Genomic DNA, 18,316 nt, shown 5'->3' with positions numbered 1-18,316 from the left:
GGTTTACTGTGACAGAGAGTGGAGGATTACAGAGACAAAGGGTGTGGAGGGTTTACAGAGACAGTGGGGCGGAGGTTTATGGAGACAGCGGGATGGAGGGTTACCGAGACAGGCGGTGGAAAGTTTCCTGAGACAGGCGGGTGCAGGGTTACAGAGACAGGGGGTGGAGGATTACAGAGACAGGGGTGGAGTGTTAGAGAGATAGGTGGTGGAGGGTTTACAGAGACGAGGGGTGGAGGGTTTACAGAGACGGGGTGGAGGGTTACGGAGAAACGGGGGTGGAGGGTTTCAGAGACGGGGTGGAGGGTTACAGAGACAGTGAGGTGGAGGGTTACAGAGACAGTGAGGTGGAGGGTTACAGAGATAGGTGGTGGAGGGTTACAGAGACGAGGGATGGAGAGTTTATAGAGACGGGGTGGAGGGTTACGGAAAGTGGTAGGTGGAGGATTAAGGAGACGGGTTGGAGGGTTACGGAGACAGAGGGCTGTAGGGTTACAAAGACGGGCCGTAGAGGGTTACAGAGACGTGGTAGAGGGCTTACAGGGAGGGGGGGGAGGGTTACAGGGACGGGGGGGGAGGGTTACAGAGACGGGATGGAGGGTTACAGAGACGGGGTGGAGGGTTATGGAGACTGGGGGTGGAGGGTTACGGAGACTGCGGGGTGGATGGTTATCGAGACAGGGAAGGCTGTAGGGTATACGGAGACGGGGGTGGGGTTGGAGGGTTACAGAGTCCGGGGTGGGTAGAGGGTTTCAGACACCGGGGGTGGATGGTTACAGAGACAGGGGGGTGGTGTGTTTACAGAGACAGTGGGGTGGAGGGTTACAGAGACAGGGGGGTGAATACTTACAGAAATGGGGTGTGGAGGGTTACAGAAACAGGAGGTGGAGGGTTACAGAGACGGTGGCAGAGGGTTAAAGAGACAGGCGGCTGGACGGTTTCAGAGATGGTGGTGGAGGGTTACAGAGACAGGGGATGGAGGTTTTACAGAGTCATGGGGGTGGATGGTTACAGTGACACCGGGGGAGGGTTACAGAGACGTTGGGTGGATGGTTAGAGAGATGGGGGGAGGTTTACAGAGCCGGGGGTGGTGGGTGTACAGAGGCAGGGAGTGGAGGGTCACAGAGACGGGGGTGGAGGGTTACAGAGACAGGGGGGTGGAGGGTTTACAGAGACGGGGGTGGAGGGTTTACAGAGACAGGGTGTGGCGGGTTAGAGAGACGGGAGGTAGAGGTTTACAGAGACGGGGGGGTGTAGGGGTTACAAAGACGGGGGGTCGAGGGTTTACAGAGACGGGGCTGGAGGGTTAGAGAGACGGGCAGTAGAGGGTTACAGAGACGGGGTAGAGGGTTTACAGAGACAGTGGGTGGAGGGTTACAGAGACAGCGGTGGTGGAGGGTTACAGAGACGGGGGGAGGAGGATTTACAGAGACAGCGGGTGGAGGTTTACAGAGACAGGGAGGTGGTATATTACGGAGACTGAGGGGTGGAGGGTTACGGAGACTGAGGGGTGGAGGGTTACGGAGATAGAGGTGTGTAGGGTTACAAAGACGGGGGTTGGAGCGTTTACAGAGACAGCAGGTCGAGGGTTACAGAGACGGGGCAGGTGGAGGGTTACAGAGACTGTGGGGTGGAGGGTTATGGAGACAGTGGGTCAAGGGTTACACAGACAGGGGGTGGAGGGTTTACAGTGACAAGGTGTGGAGGGTTATAGAGACAGGGGGATGGAGGGTTACAGAGACGGGGTGTGGAGTGTTTACAGAGAAGGGGTGTGGAGTGTTACAGAGGCAGGGGGTGGAAGGTTTACTGAGACAGGGGGTGGAGAGTTACAGAGAGAGCGGGGTGGAGGGTAAGGGAGACAGGGTGGGTGGAGGGTTACAGAGACGGGTTGAGCGTTTATAGAGACAGGGGTGTGGAGGATTTACAGAGACGGGGGTGGAGGGTTTACGGGGTGGGAGGTGTGTTTACAGGGGGGGTTTAAACGCAAACAACAGGAATTCTGCAGATGCTGGAAATTCAAGCAACACACATCAAAGTTGCTGGTGAACGCAGCAGGCCAGGCAGCATCTGTAGGAAGAGGCGCAGTCGACGTTTCAGGCCGAGACCCTTCGTCAGGACTAACTGAAGAAAGAGTGAGTAAGGGATTTGAAAGCTGGAGGGGGAGGGCTGTCTCTGTAAACCCTCCAACCCCCGTCTTTGTAACCTTCCACCCCCTGTCTCTGTAACCCTCCACCCCATGTCTCTGTAAACCCTCCACCCCCGTCTCTGAAATCCTCCACCCCCTGTCTCTGTAACCCTCCATCCCCTGTCTCTGAAACCCTCCACCCCCCCATCTCCCTTACCCTCCACCCCGCTGTCTCTGTAACCCTGCACCCCCTGTCTCTGTAACTTCCACCCTCCGTCTCTGTAACCCTCCACCCCGTCTCTGAAACCCTCCATCCTCTGTCGCTGTAACCATCCGCCCCCTGTTCCTGTAACCATCCACACCCTGTCGCTGTAAACCCTCCACCCCCCCGTCTCCCTTACCCTCCACCCCGCTGTCTCTGTAACCCTGCACCCCCTGCCTCTGTAACCCTCCACCCTCCGTCTCTGTAACCCTCCACCCCGTCTCTGAAACCCTCCACCCCCTGTCTCTGTAACCCTCCATCCCCTGTCTCTGTAACCATCCACCCCACTGTCTCTGTAACTCCCCCATCCCCAGTCTCTGTAACCCTCCACCCCCCGTCTCTGTAACCCACCACCCCCTGTCTCTGTAACCCTCCACCCCCTGCCTCTGTAACCCTCCACCCCCTGTCTCTTTAACCCTTCACCCCGTCTCTGTAAATCCTCCACCCCCTGTCTCTGTAACCCTCGACCCACTGTCTCTGTAACCCTCCATCCCACTGTCTCTGTTAACCCTCCACCCCGCTGTCTCAATAACCCTCGACCCCGCTGTCTCTGTAAACCATCCACCCCTGTCTCTGTAACCCTCCACCCGCCCTATCTCCCTTACCCTCCATCCCTCTGTCTCCCTTACCCTCCACCCCTCTGTCTCCCTTACCCTCCACCCCCTGCCTCTGTAACCCTCCACGCCCCTCTCTCTGTAAACACTCCACCTGTCTCTGTAAACCATCCACCCCTGTCTCTGTAACCCTCCACCCGTCCTGTCTCCCTTACCCTCCACCCCGCTGTCTCTGTAACCCTCCACCCACTGCCTCTGTAACCCTCCACACTCCTGTCTCCGTGTAAACCTCCATTCCTCTGTCTCTGTAACCCACACACCCGCTGTCTCTGTAACCCTCCATCCCCAGTCTCTGTAACCATCCACCCCCATGTCTCTGTAACACTCCGCCCCCATGTCTCTGTAACCCGCAACCCCACTGTCTCTCTAACCCTCCACCTCTGTAACCCTCACCCCGTCTCTGTAACTCTCGACCCACTATCTCTATAACCCTCCATACACCTGTATCTGTAAACACTCCACCCATCTCTGTAAACCATCCACCCTCTGTCTCTGTAACCCTCTACACCCCTGTCTCCCTTGCCCTCCAACCCCTGTCTCTGTAACCCTCGACCCAGTATCTCTATAACCCTCCATCGCCGTCTCTGTAACCCTGCACCCCCTGTCTCAGTAAACCCTTCACCCCCCTGTCTCTGTAACCCTCGACCCACTGTCTCTATAACCCTCCACCCCGTCTCTGTAAACCCACCACCCCCCTCTGTAAACCCTCCACACCCTCGTCTCTGTAAACCCTCTACCCCTGTCTCTGTAAACCTCCAACACCCTGTCGCTGTAACCCTCCACACCCTGTCTCTGTAAACCATCCACCCCCTGTCTCTGTAACCATCTATACCGTCTCTGTAACCCTCCGCCCCGTCTCTTTAACCCTTCCGCCCCGTCTCTTTAACCCTTCCACCCCGTCTCTATAACCCTCCACCCCCGTCTCTGTAAATCCACCACGCCCTGTCTCTGTAACCCTCCACCTCCGTCGCTGTAACCCTCCACCCCGTCTCTGTAAACCCTCCACCCCGTCTCTGTAACCCTCGAACCACTGTCTCTATAACCCTCCACCCCGTCTCTGTAAACCCACCACCCCCCTCTGTAAACCCTCCACACCCTCGTCTCTGTAAACCCTCTACCCCTGTCTCTGTAAACCTCCAACACCCTGTCTCTGTAACCCAGTATCCCCTGTCTCTGTAACCCTCCACCTGCTGTCTCTGTAACCCTCCACCCCTGTCTCTGTAACCCTCCACACCCCTTCTCTGTAAACACTCCACACCACGTCTCTGTACACACTCCACACCCCGTCTCTGTACACCCACCACCCCTCCATCTCAGGAAACTTTCCACCGGCTGTCTCTGTAACTCTCCACCCCTGGTCTCTGTAAACCCTCCACCCCCGTCTCTATAACCCTCCACCCCCTGTCACAGTAAACCCACCACCCCCCGTAAACCCTCCAGCCCCCGTCACTGAAACCCTCCACCCCGTCACAGTAAACCCACCAACCCCCCTGTAAACCCTCCACCCCCCGTCTCTGTAATCCTCCACTCAGCTGTGTCTGACACCCTCCACCCATTGTCTCTGCAAACTCTCCACCCCGTCTCTGTAACCCTCCACCCACCGTCTCCCTTACCCTCCATCCCGCTGTCTCTGTAACCCTCCAGCCCACTGTCTCTGTAACACGCGACCCACTGTCTCCATAACTCTGCACCCCCTCTGTCTTTGTAACCCTCCACCCCGTCTCTGTAAACCCACCACACGCTTGTCTCTGTAAACCCTCTACCCCTGTCTCTGTAACCCTCCACCCCCTGTCTCTCTAAACCCTCCACCCCCTGTCTCTGTAACCCTCCATCCCCTGTCTCTGAAACCCTCCACCCCCCCATCTCCCTTACCCTCCACCCCGCTGTCTCTGTAACCCTGCACCCCCTGTCTCTGTAACTTCCACCCTCCGTCTCTGTAACCCTCCACCCCGTCTCTGAAACCCTCCATCCTCTGTCGCTGTAACCATCCGCCCCCTGTTCCTGTAACCATCCACACCCTGTCGCTGTAAACCCTCCACCCCCCCGTCTCCCTTACCCTCCACCCCGCTGTCTCTGTAACCCTGCACCCCCTGCCTCTGTAACCCTCCACCCTCCGTCTCTGTAACCCTCCACCCCGTCTCTGAAACCCTCCACCCCCTGTCTCTGTAACCCTCCATCCCCTGTCTCTGTAACCATCCACCCCACTGTCTCTGTAACTCCCCCATCCCCAGTCTCTGTAACCCTCCACCCCCCGTCTCTGTAACCCTCCACCCCCTGTCTCTGTAACCCTCCACCCCCTGCCTCTGTAACCCTCCACCCCCTGTCTCTTTAACCCTTCACCCCGTCTCTGTAAATCCTCCACCCCCTGTCTCTGTAACCCTCGACCCACTGTCTCTGTAACCCTCCATCCCACTGTCTCTGTTAACCCTCCACCCCGCTGTCTCAATAACCCTCGACCCCGCTGTCTCTGTAAACCATCCACCCCTGTCTCTGTAACCCTCCACCCGCCCTATCTCCCTTACCCTCCATCCCTCTGTCTCCCTTACCCTCCACCCCTCTGTCTCCCTTACCCTCCACCCCCTGCCTCTGTAACCCTCCACGCCCCTCTCTCTGTAAACACTCCACCTGTCTCTGTAAACCATCCACCCCTGTCTCTGTAACCCTCCACCCGTCCTGTCTCCCTTACCCTCCACCCCGCTGTCTCTGTAACCCTCCACCCACTGCCTCTGTAACCCTCCACACTCCTGTCTCCGTGTAAACCTCCATTCCTCTGTCTCTGTAACCCACACACCCGCTGTCTCTGTAACCCTCCATCCCCAGTCTCTGTAACCATCCACCCCCATGTCTCTGTAACACTCCGCCCCCATGTCTCTGTAACCCGCAACCCCACTGTCTCTCTAACCCTCCACCTCTGTAACCCTCACCCCGTCTCTGTAACTCTCGACCCACTATCTCTATAACCCTCCATACACCTGTATCTGTAAACACTCCACCCATCTCTGTAAACCATCCACCCTCTGTCTCTGTAACCCTCTACACCCCTGTCTCCCTTGTCCTCCAACCCCTGTCTCTGTAACCCTCGACCCAGTATCTCTATAACCCTCCATCGCCGTCTCTGTAACCCTGCACCCCCTGTCTCAGTAAACCCTTCACCCCCTGCCTCTGTAACCCTCCACCCTCCGTCTCTGTAACCCTCCACCCCGTCTCTGAAACCCTCCACCCCCTGTCTCTGTAACCCTCCATCCCCTGTCTCTGTAACCATCCACCCCACTGTCTCTGTAACTCCCCCATCCCCAGTCTCTGTAACCCTCCACCCCCCGTCTCTGTAACCCTCCACCCCCTGTCTCTGTAACCCTCCACCCCCTGCCTCTGTAACCCTCCACCCCCTGTCTCTTTAACCCTTCACCCCGTCTCTGTAAATCCTCCACCCCCTGTCTCTGTAACCCTCGACCCACTGTCTCTGTAACCCTCCATCCCACTGTCTCTGTTAACCCTCCACCCCGCTGTCTCAATAACCCTCGACCCACTGTCTCTGTAAACCATCCACCCCTGTCTCTGTAACCCTCCACCCCGTCTCTGTAAACCCACCACACGCTTGTCTCTGTAAACCCTCTACCCCTGTCTCTGTAACCCTCCACCCCCTGTCTCTCTAAACCCTCCACCCCGTCTCTGTAACCCTCCACCCCGTCTCTGTAACCCTCGACCCACTATCTCTATAACCCTCCATACACCTGTCTCTGTAACCCTCCACCCCCTGTCTCTGTTAACCCTCCACCCCGCTGTCTCAATAACCCTCGACCCACTGTCTCAATAACCCTCCACCCCGTGTCTGTAACCCTCCACCCCCTGTCGCTGTAACCATCCGCCCCCTGTCGCTGTAAACCCTCCACCCCCCGTCTCTGTAACCTTCCACCCCCCGTCTCTGTAACCCTCCACCCCGTCTCTGTAACCCTCCACCCCGTCTCTGTAACCCTCCACCCCGTCTCTGAAACCCTCCATCCCCTGTCTCTGTAACCATCCACCCCGCTGTCTCTGTAACCCTCCATCCCGTCTCTGTAACCAGCCACCCGCTGTCTCTGTAACCCCCCCATCCCGTCTCTGTAACCATCCACCCCCATGTCTCTGTAACCATCCACCCCCATGTCTCTGTAACACTCCGCCCCCATGTCTTTGTAACCATCCACCCCATCTCTGTAACCCTCAACCCCACTGTCTCTCTAACCCTCCACCTCTGTAACCCTCACCCCGTCTCTGTAACTCTCGACCTACTATCTCTATAACCCTCCATACACCTGTATCTGTAACCCTCCACCCACTGTCTCTGTAAACCCTCCACCCCGCTGTCTCAATAATCCTCCACCCCACTGTCTCTGTAACCCTCTACCCCGTCTCTGTAACCCTCCACCCCGTCTCTGTAAACCCTCCACCCCCTGTCTCTGTAACCCTTGACCCACTGTCTCTATAACCCTCCACCCCGTCTCTGTAAACCCTCCACCCCCTGTCTCTGTAACCCTTGACCCACTGTCTCTATAACCCTCCACCCCGTCTCTGTAAACCCACCACCCCTCTCTGTAAACACTCCACACCCTCGTCTCTGTAAACCCTCTACCCCTGTCTCTGTAAACCTCCAACACCCTGTCTCTGTAACCCAGTATCCCCTGTCTCTGTAACCATCCATACACCTGTCTCTGTAAACCCTCCACCCTCTGTCTCTGTAACCCTCCACCCCCTGCCTCTGTAACCCTCCACGCCCCCGTCTCTGTAAACCTTCCACCCCCTGTCTCTGTAAACCTCCACACCCCAGTCTCTGTAAACACTCCACACCCCGTCTCTGTACACCCACCACCCTTCCGTCTCAGGAAACTTTCCACCCCCTGTCTCTGTAACCCTCCACCCCGTCTCTGTAACCCTCGACCCACTATCTCTATAACCCTCCATACACCTGTCTCTGTAACCCTCCACCCCGCTGTCTCAATAACCCTCGACCCACTGTCTCAATAACCCTCCACCCCATCTCTGAAACGCTCCATCCCCTGTCTCTGTAACCCTCCATCCCCTGTCTCTGTAACCCTCCACCCACTGTCTCTGTAACCCTCCACCTCTGTAACCCTCCACCCCGTCTCTGTAACCCTCCACCCACTGTCTCTGTGAACCCTCCACCCTCTGTCGCTGTAGCCATCCGCCCCCTGTCGCTGTAAACCCTCCACCCCCTGTCTCTGTAACACTCCACCCTCAGTCTCTGTAACCCTTCACCCCCCCATCTCTGTAAACAATCTACACCCCGTCTCTGTACACCCTACACCCCCCCGCCCCCATCTCAGGAAACTTTCCAACCCCTGTCTCTGTAACCATCCACCCCCATGTCTCTGTAACCCTCCACCCCCATCTCTGTAACCCTCCACCCCCATGTCTCTGTAACCGTCCACCCCTGTCTCTGTAACCCTCCACACCCTGTCTCTGTAAACCCTCGACCCAGTATCTCTATAACCCTCCATCGCCGTCTCTGTAACCCTCCACCCCCCTGTATCTGTAACCCTCGACCCACTGTCTCTATAACCCTCCACCCCCCTGTCTCTGTAACCCCCCATCCCCTGTCTCTGTAACCATCCACCCCCCTGTTTCTATAAACCTCCATCCCCAGTCTCAGTAACCATCCGCTCCCATGTCTCTGTAACCCTCCACCCACTGTCTCTGTATCCCTCCACCCCACTGTCTCTGTAACCCTCCACCTCTGTAACCCTTCACCCCGGCTCTGTAACCCTCGACCCACTATCTCTATAACCCTCCATACACCTGTCTCTGTAACCCTCCACACCCTGTCTCTGTAAACCCACCACCCCTCTGTCTCAGGAAACTTTCCACCCCTTGTCTCTGTTACCCTCCACACCCCTGTATCCGTAAACCTCCATCCCCTGTCTCTGTAACTCTCGACCCACTGTCTCTATAACCCTCCATCGCCCTGTCTCTGTAAACCCTCCACCCCCTTGTCTCTGTAACCCTCGACCCACTGTCTCTATAACCCTCCACCCCACTGTCTCTGTAACCCTCCAGCCCACTGTCTCTGTTACACGCGACACACTGTCTCCATAACCCTCCACCCCCTTTGTCTTTGTAAACCTCCAACCCATCTCTGTATTCAAACCACACCCCGTCTCTGTAAACCCTCTACCCCTAACTCTGTAAACCTCCAACACCCTGTCTCTGTAACCATCCACCCCAACTACCTCTGTAACCCTCCACACCCCGTCTCTGAAACCCTCCACCCCGTGTCTCTGTAACCTTCCACCCACTGTCTGTGTAACCCTCGACCAACCGTCTCTGTAACCCACCACTCCCTGTCTCTGTAAACAAACCACACCCTGTCTCTGTAAACCCTCCACCCCACTGTCTCCGTAAACCTCCACCACCTGTCACAGTAAACCAACCAACCCCCCTGTAAACCCTCCAGCCCCCGTCTCTGAAACCCTCCACCCCCGTCACAGTAAACACACCACCCCCCCTGTAAACCCTCCACCCCCTGTCTCTGTAACCCTTCACACCCCTGTCTCTGTACCCCTCGACCCCCTTTGTCTCTGTAACCCTCCACCTCCGTCTCTGTAATCATCCACCCCCTATCTCTGTAAATCCTCCACCCCACTGTCTCAGGAAACTTTCCACCTCCTGTCTCTGTAACCCTCCACCCCGTCTCTGTAAACCCTCCACCCCCTGTCTCTGTAACCCTCGACCCACTGTCTCTATAACCCTCCACCCCGTCTCTGTAAACCCACCACCCCCTCTGTAAACACTCCACATCCTCGTCTCTGTAAACCCTCTACCCGTCTCTGTAAACCTCCAACACCCTGTCTCTGTAACCCAGTATCCCCTGTCTCTGTAACCATCCATACATCTGTCTCTGTAAACCCTCCACCCTCTGTCTCTGTAACCCTCCACCCCCTGTCTCTGTAAACCTCCACACCCCAGTCTCTGTAAACCTCCACACCCCGGTCTCTGTAACTCAACACCCGAATGTCTCTGTAACCCTCCACCCCCTGTCTCTGTAACCCTCCACCCCCTGTCTCTGTTACCCTCCACACCCCTTCTCTGTAAACACTCCACACCCCGTCTCTGTACACCCACCACCCTTCCGTCTCAGGAAACTTTCCACCCGCTGTCTCTGTAACCCTCCACCCCTGGTCTCTGTAAACCCTCCACCCCCCGTCTCTGTAACCCTCGACCCACTATCTCTATAATTCTCCATACACCTGTCTCTGTAACCCTCCACCCCGCTGTCTCAATAACCCTCGACCCACTGTCTCAATAACCCTCCACCCCCTGTCTCTGTAACCCTCCATCCCCTGTCTCTGTAACCCTCCACCTCTGTAACCCTCCACCCCGTCTCTGTAACCCTCCACCCACTGTCTCTGTAAACCCTCCACCCTCTGTCGCTGTAGCCATCCGCCCCCTGTCGCTGTAAACCCTCCACCCCCTGTCTCTGTAACACTCCACCTTCAGTCTCTGTAACCCTTCACCCCCCGTCTCTGTAAACAATCTACACCCCGTCTCTGTACACCCTACACCCCCCCCCATCTCAGGAAACTTTCCAACCCCGTCTCTGTAACCATCCACCCCGCTGTCTCTGTAACCCTCCACCCCCATGTCTCTGTAACCCTCCACCCCCATGTCTCTGTAACCCTCCACCCCCATGTCTCTGTAACCCTCCACCCCCATGTCTCTGTAACCCTCCACCCCCATGTCTCTGTAACCCTCCACCCCCATCTCTGTAACCCTCCACCCCCGTCTCTGTAACCCTCCACACCCTGTCTCTGTAAACCCTCGACCCAGTATCTCTATAACCCTCCATCGCCGTCTCTGTAACCCTGCACCCCCGTCTCAGTAAACCCTCCACCCCCCTGTATCTGTAACCCTCGACCCACTGTCTCAATAACCCTCCACCCCCATCTCTGTAACCCTCCACCCCACTGTCTCTGTAATCCTCCACCCCCTGTCTCTGTAACCCTCAACCCACTGTCTCTATAACCCTCCACCCCCATGTCTCTGTATCCCTCCACCCCCTGTCTCTGTATCCCTCCACCCCCCTGTATCTGTAACCCTCAACCCACTGTCTCTATAACCCTCCACCCCCATCTCTGTAACCCTCCACCCCCTGTCTCTGTAATCCTCCACCCCCATGTCTCTGTATCCCTCCACCCCCTGTCTCTGTATCCCTCCACCCCCCTGTATCTGTAACCCTCGACCCACTGTCTCTGTATCCCTCCTGAGACCTTCTGCTCCTCTGCCCTCATTCCCACAAGGTGCAATGTGTTGTTCACTCAGAGATGCTCCTCTGCACACCACTGTTGTTACGTGTGGTTATTTGAGTTACTGTCAGCTTGAACCAGTCTGGCCATTCTCCTCAGACCTCTCTCATTTTCACCCTCAGAACTTCTGCTCACTGCATGGTTTTGCTTTTCACACCATTCTCTGTAAACACTACAGACTGGTGTGCATGGAAATCCTAGGAGATCAGCAGTTTCTAAGATACTCAAACCACCCTGTCTGGTACCAACAATCATTCCACATTCAAAGTCACTCAGATCACATTTACTCCCATTCTGATGTTTGGTCTGAACAACAACTGAACCTCTTGACCATGTCTGCATGCTTTTCTGCATTGAGTTGCTGACTGGATATTTGCATTAAGGAGCAGGTGTACAGGTGCAGCTAATAAGGTGGCCACTGAGTGTATTACCAATTCCATGTTCCATCCCTCGGTCCATCGCAGTTGATTCAAGTGGGAGAGTCTGCCTCCACCACCCTCATAGGCAGAATCTTCTAGTCCTCAGATATCCAGAAAACCGCTTTCTCCTGACCTTAAACTCAGGCCGTGTGGGCTTCGACAGCTCTGCGGTTTCTTACTATCTCCCTTATCTATTCCTCCCATTCTGTTGTAATCAACATCAGCTGTCCCCTCAGCCTCAGCCTGCTTCACTCGAATCAAAAGGCATGATGACATCGTGGTTAGCACACTCGGGCTGTCAGAGTTCAGAGTTCATTTCCAACATCATCCTGTGAAGAGTCTGTATGTCCTGTCCATGGGTTCCTCCAGGCACTCCGGTTTCCTCCCACAGTCCAAACACCCAGTTAGTAGGTCAATTGGTCATTGTAAATTGGTCCGTGATTAAACTAGGGGTAAGTCAGATGGCTCAATGGGTCGCAAGGGCCTGTTCTGCGCTGTTCTTCTATAAATAAGTAAACAGACAAACACAAACTATCCAATGTCTTCTCATTGACACACCCCAACCCAGGCAACACCCCCTGACAAACCCCTGCACATTGCACAGTACAGTTGTATCCTCCCTGCAGTGTGGTGATCGGAACTGTAGACAGCTCTCCAGCTGTGGCCTAGCCAACGTGGTTGGAAAGTATACCAAGACTTCGCAGCTCTACGTTATTAGTCCTGGCTTCCGAAGGCAAGGATCCAGTGTCAGCGTGCTGCAGTCACTCAACAGCTCAGGCAGCATCCGTGGATAAAAAGTAGACATTTTGATCCAAGACCCTTCATCAGGACTGGAAAGGAAGGGGGAGGGGGAACGACACCAGAATGAAGAGAGGAGGGGAGAGGAGGGGTAGGAGGACTAGCTAGAAGCTGATAGGTGGGGCCCGGTGCGTGGGAAGGTGAAGTGCTATGGAATAAAGGAATCTGACAGGAGAGGAGAGTAGACCATGGGAGGAGGAAGGGACCCAGGGGGAGGTGATAGGCAGGTGAGGAGGAGTTTCCAATATGTCTTCTTCACCATCTTTGCTGCCATGTTCAGAGATCTTGGGGTTTAATTTAAATTTTAACTTTAATTAGAGATACAGAATGGTAACAGGCATTGCAGCCCAACGAGTCCCGTGTGACCAATTAACCCACTGACACGGACGTCCTTGGAACCAGAACACCCGGTGGCAGGAAGGATATATTGGCCCTGGTGGGAATTGAACCCCAGTCGCTTCGAGTTGTTTAATGTCATTTCCTCTACACAGGTGTGAAGAGAATGAAGTAATTGTTGCTCTGGATCCGATACGAAGATAAGAACACAATAACAACGCTAAAACACACAATAAATATTCTGCAGAAACACAGGAGAGCTTCTGTATGCAGACTGGGTGTCTGTCCAAAAGGTGGCGCTAGGAAATAATTAGTCGTGGTGGGGGTGATCAGCCTCACTGCTTGGGGAAAGGAAGTGTCTGTTCACTCTGACGGTCCTGACGTGAATGCTATGTAGTCTGCACCCAGATGGGAGTCACTGGAGCTGTAACAGCATTATGTTAACCACTACGCTATCATGCCACCTGAAAGAATCTTCTCTGAGTGGGAATTGACCCCAGGCCACAGTGATAAACGTGCTGAGTCCAAAGCACAAGACTGCCAGGGAAACTGATTCACCAAGGTCTCTTCTGCTCAGTACTCGCTCAGACATCACCATTTACAGTGAATGTCATACTCAGAATATACATTGCTACATATTGGTCAACATTACATTGCATCTGCTTTGCTCTCCCCATGTATCAATAATCAACAGTGCAAGACTGTCCTCTTCAATATTGATGACATCACCATCTTCACATCATCTGCAAACCTACATTCAACCCTGTACTGACAAAGGTGTAAAGATAGAGTCTGCTAGCACTGTGCACTGCCTTACACAGAGCCTACAAGGTACAGGAAGTCATGGAACAGTTATTACCCCTCAACCATCAGGCTCCTGGACCAGGGGAGTAAACTTCATTGAACTCAACTCTGAACTGATCCCACAACCTATGGAGTCACTTTCAAGCCCTTGACAACTGGTGTCTCAATATTATGTACGATTTATTTATATTTATTATTTTGTTTTTCCTTCTGTATTTCCACAATTTGTTCTTTGTGTGCAGATTTTCATTGATTCTATTGTGTTTACTGTGAAAACCCTTCAGGACTCTGCCAAAGGGTCTCAGCCCGAAACGTTGACTGTTTACTCTTTTCCATAGATGCTGCCTGGCCCCCTGAGTTCCTCCAGCATTTTGTGTGTGTTGTTTCAATCCAAATTGCCCTCCAACTCTGTCTATCTCACTTACTTACTTCTTTCATATTCTCTTTCTCAAAGTATCGTCCATCTCTCCCACAATTCCTTATGCCCATTTCTTTCCATCTGCCTTTTTTTATCTCTCTGTTCTTCTCTCCACTTCTGAATCCCTCTCTCACCCTCTTCCTCCCTTCCCCTCAGTCTATAACCCACCTTCTCTCATAGTGTCATGGTCATAGAACATAGTCTATGGTCAGAGAGCATAGAGTCATGGTCATAGAACATAGTCTATGGTCAGAGAGCATAGAGTCATGGTCATAGAGGATGGTGTCATGGTCATAGTACATGGTGTCTGGGTCGTAGAACAGAGTGTCATGGTCATTGGACACGGTGTCATGGTCATAGTCATACTTTATTGATCCCGAGGGAAATTGATTTTTGTTACAGTTGCCCCAAACAAGAAGAGAGTATAAATATAGCAATACAAAATCATAAATAATTAAATAGTAATATGTAAATTATGCCAGGAAATAAGTCCAGGACCAGCCTATTGGATCAGGGTGTCTGACCCTCCAAGGGAGGAGATGTAAAGTTTGATGGCCACAGGCAGGAATGACTTCCTATGACGCTCTGTGTTGCATCTCCGTGGAATGAGTCTCTGGCTGAATGTACTCCTGTGCTCAACCAGTCCATTATGTAGTGGATGGGAGACATTGTCCAAGATGGCATGCAACTTGGACAGCATCCTCTTTTCAGACACCACTGTCAGAGAGTCCAGTTCCATCCCCACAATATCACTGGCCTTACGAGTGAGATTGTTGATCATAGAGCGTAATATCATGGTCATAGAGCATGGTGTCATGGTCAGAGAACACCACAGAAGAGAAACAGGCCCATCAGCCTACCTCGTCCATGCTGAACTACATTCTGCCAAGTCCCATCGACCCACAACCAGACAATAGCCCTCCACACTCCTCCCATCCATGTACCTCTTTGAAATATTGAGATCAAGACCGCATTCACCTCCTGGTTCCATACTCTCAGCACCTTCTGAGAGAAGATACTCCTCCTTTCCCACCCACCCCTCTCATTTTGTTGTGCTCCTGCTGCCTACGACACACGGTCTCTTTACTCCACCCCCTCTGCTGTTTCCTCCCTCCACTTCTCTCTGCAATATCCCCCACCATACTCTCCATCCATTACGTCCCTTCCTCCTGTGCTCTCTTCTTCCTCATCTCTCCCTCCCTCCTTCAGAATCCTGACCCTTCTCTGTCTGTTCCCATTCATCCACCTTCTCACTGTCTCCATTCTTCCTCCTTCCCCATCTCTCTTGCCCTGCCCCTCTACTCATTCTCTCTCCTTTTCAGCCCCTCTCATTTTCTCCGTCCCATCTCTTTCCCCGTCCCTCCCCTCATTTCTCTGCCTCTCAGTAACTCTCTCTATCCTGCCTCTTCGTCTCCCTCCCTCACTTTTTGCATCTGTCCCTGACACATACACTCTCTCTGCTGTCTCCCTCTTGCAATCGATCTGCTCCCTGTCCCCTCCTCTCCTAGCTTCCCTCCCTCCCTCTCCGCCACTCTCTCTCCCTGTTCCTCTCCTCTCTCTCCCCTCCCACCTTCCTCTTCCTGTCCCCCTCCTCTTTCCCCCTCCCACCTCTCTCCCCCCTCTATCTCCTTACTCAGCTCCCTCCAGCCCTCTACCCTTCCCTCTCTCCCTCTCCCCTCCCTTCCTCCATCTCCTCTCCCTCTCCCCATCCTCATCTCTCTCTCCCTCTAACCCTTCCCACTTCCACAACCCCCTCCCCTCTCCCTCCCTCTATCCATCCCCACTCCCCCTGTCCCACTCCTCTACGCATCGCACTCGCTCCATTCCCTCCACTGCTCTCAACCTCCCTACCCCTCTCAACCTCCCTTTCTGCCCCTACACCCCACTCCTGTTTCCCTCCTACTCACTACCCTTTCTCTCCCTTCCTTTCCCCTCGCACACTCTGCCTCCCCTCCCTCCTTCCTCTCTCTCCCACTCCCTCTATTCCACTTCCTCCCATTCCTCTTTCCCACTCCCTCCCCTCCTCTACCTCCTCTCCCTCCCTCTGCCTCTCCCCTGACGTCACCCTGCCAGGCCGGCAGCCTATCGGATCGCCGCTCCCCGCTGTCCGCACGGAGCCTGCGCCAATGAGCGGGCTGCTCCTGCCGCCCTCCCGCCCTCTCCCTCCCGCTGTCCTCCTCTCTCGCATCCTTGCCCCCGGGGAAGAGGGGAACGAGCGGCTTCGGGGAGGTGGCTGTCTCCGGCGCCCAGCGACCATCTGCCCACAGGAACGAGCCAGCTACCGGTAGGAGAGAACATCTCCCCTCCTTCCCCATCTGCATTCTGGTCAGCTTGACTTTGTGCCTGCCGCCCCTTTCTCCCTCCCTCCCCGTCTCCGTCCTGCCCCTGCGCCCCTCCATGCCCGGGCCGTGCGACAGGGAGCCGGCCTCTCCCTTCACTGAAATGCCTTTCCTTGCCATTCCGCTCCGCTGCGGGAGGCGACGCGGGGATGAGCTGGCCGACCGCTCGGCTATTAGACGTTGTGGGCTGGGCCGAGACGGGAAATGTTTGGAAGGTCAGGGACTGACAAATCACGGCCTCTCTCTGCGCACACGGACAGACAGGGGTGGGGAACAACAGCATTGTTGCGCTGATCCTGTGCCCCGCTATTCGAGAAGCCCCGTGGCCGAATGTGTCTGTGTGCAAATAAGACCATGTCTGCGAGACAGAGACAGAGACAGACACAGGGACAGAGTGTCGGAACAAGGATGCGTGCGTTATTAGGTCAGTTACTGTGTGCGAGGGGGATAGGGTGTGAGTGAGCGTGAGCGAGGGATAGGGTGTGAGTGAGCGTGAGCGAGGGATAGGGTGTGAGTGAGCGTGAGCGAGGGATAGGGTGTGAGTGAGCGTGAGCGAGGGATAGGGTGTGAGTGAGCGTGAGCGAGGGATAGGGTGTGAGTGAGTGTGAGCGAGGGATAGGGTGTGAGTGAGCGTGAGCGAGGGATAGGGTGTGAGTGAGCGTGAGCGAGGGATAGGGTGTGAGTGAGCGTGAGCGAGGGATAGGGTGTGAGTGAGCGTGAGCGAGGGATAGGGAGTGAGTGAGCGTGAGCGAGGGATAGGGAGTGAGTGAGCGTGAGCGAGGGATAGGGAGTGAGTGAGCGTGAGCGAGGGATAGGGGGTGAGCGTGAGCGAGGGATAGGGAGTGAGTGAGCGTGAGCGAGGGATAGGGTGTGAGTGAGTGTGAGCGAGGGATAGGGAGTGAGTGAGCGTGAGCGAGGGATAGGGTGTGAGCGTGAGCGAGGGATAGGGTGTGAGTGAGCGTGAGCGAGGGATAGGGTGTGAGTGAGCGTGAGCGAGGGATAGGGGGTGAGCGTGAGCGAGGGGGATAGGGTGTGAGTGTGAGCGAGGGATAGGGAGTGAGTGAGCGTGAGCGAGGGATAGGGAGTGAGTGAGCGTGAGCGAGGGATAGGGAGTGAGTGTGAGCGAGCGAGGGGGATAGGGTGTGAGTGTGAGCGAGGGGGATAGGGTGTGAGTGTGAGCGAGGGATAGGGTGTGAGTGAGCGTGAGCGAGGGATAGGGAGTGAGTGAGCGTGAGCGAGGGATAGGGAGTGAGTGAGCGTGAGCGAGGGGGATAGGGTGTGAGTGTGAGCGAGGGATAGGGTGTGAGTGAGTGTGAGCGAGGGATAGGGAGTGAGTGAGCGTGAGCGAGGGATAGGGAGTGAGTGAGCGTGAGCGAGGGATAGGGAGTGAGTGAGCGTGAGCGAGGGGGATAGGGTGTGAGTGAGTGTGAGCGAGGGATAGGGGGTGAGCGTGAGCGAGGGGGATAGGGTGTGAGTGTGAGCGAGGGATAGGGAGTGAGTGAGCGTGAGCGAGGGATAGGGAGTGAGTGAGCGTGAGCGAGGGATAGGGTGTGAGTGAGTGTGAGCGAGGGATAGGGAGTGAGTGAGCGTGAGCGAGGGATAGGGAGTGAGTGAGCGTGAGCGAGGGATAGGGAGTGAGCGTGAGCGAGGGATAGGGAGAGAGTGAGCGTGAGCGAGGGATAGGGAGTGAGCGTGAGCGAGGGATAGGGAGTGAGCGTGAGCGAGGGATAGGGTGTGAGTGAGTGTGAGCGAGGGATAGGGTGTGAGTGAGTGTGAGCGAGGGATAGGGTGTGAGTGAGCGTGAGCGAGGGATAGGGAGTGAGTGAGCGTGAGCGAGGGATAGGGAGTGAGTGAGCGTGAGCGAGGGATAGGGGGTGAGCGTGAGCGAGGGATAGGGAGAGAGT

The 18,316-nt window shown here is 55.2% G+C and overlaps 1 protein-coding gene across 1 annotated transcript in view; it reads left to right on the top strand.

Annotated features, from left to right (window-relative positions):
• Positions 1–16,197: 16,197 nt before the first annotated feature.
• Positions 16,198–18,316, top strand: part of LOC134344207 (astrocytic phosphoprotein PEA-15) — a 35,782-nt gene continuing 33,663 nt past the window's right edge. The window contains exon 1 of the mRNA XM_063043616.1: positions 16,198–16,357. The gene's annotated coding sequence lies outside the window, so the exon portion shown is untranslated. The remainder of the gene's footprint in view (positions 16,358–18,316) is intronic.

The sequence above is a fragment of the Mobula hypostoma genome, chromosome 3, assembly GCF_963921235.1.
Source record: "Mobula hypostoma chromosome 3, sMobHyp1.1, whole genome shotgun sequence".
NCBI lineage: Eukaryota > Metazoa > Chordata > Chondrichthyes > Myliobatiformes > Myliobatidae > Mobula > Mobula hypostoma.
This window is presented reverse-complemented; position numbering and strand designations above follow the sequence as displayed.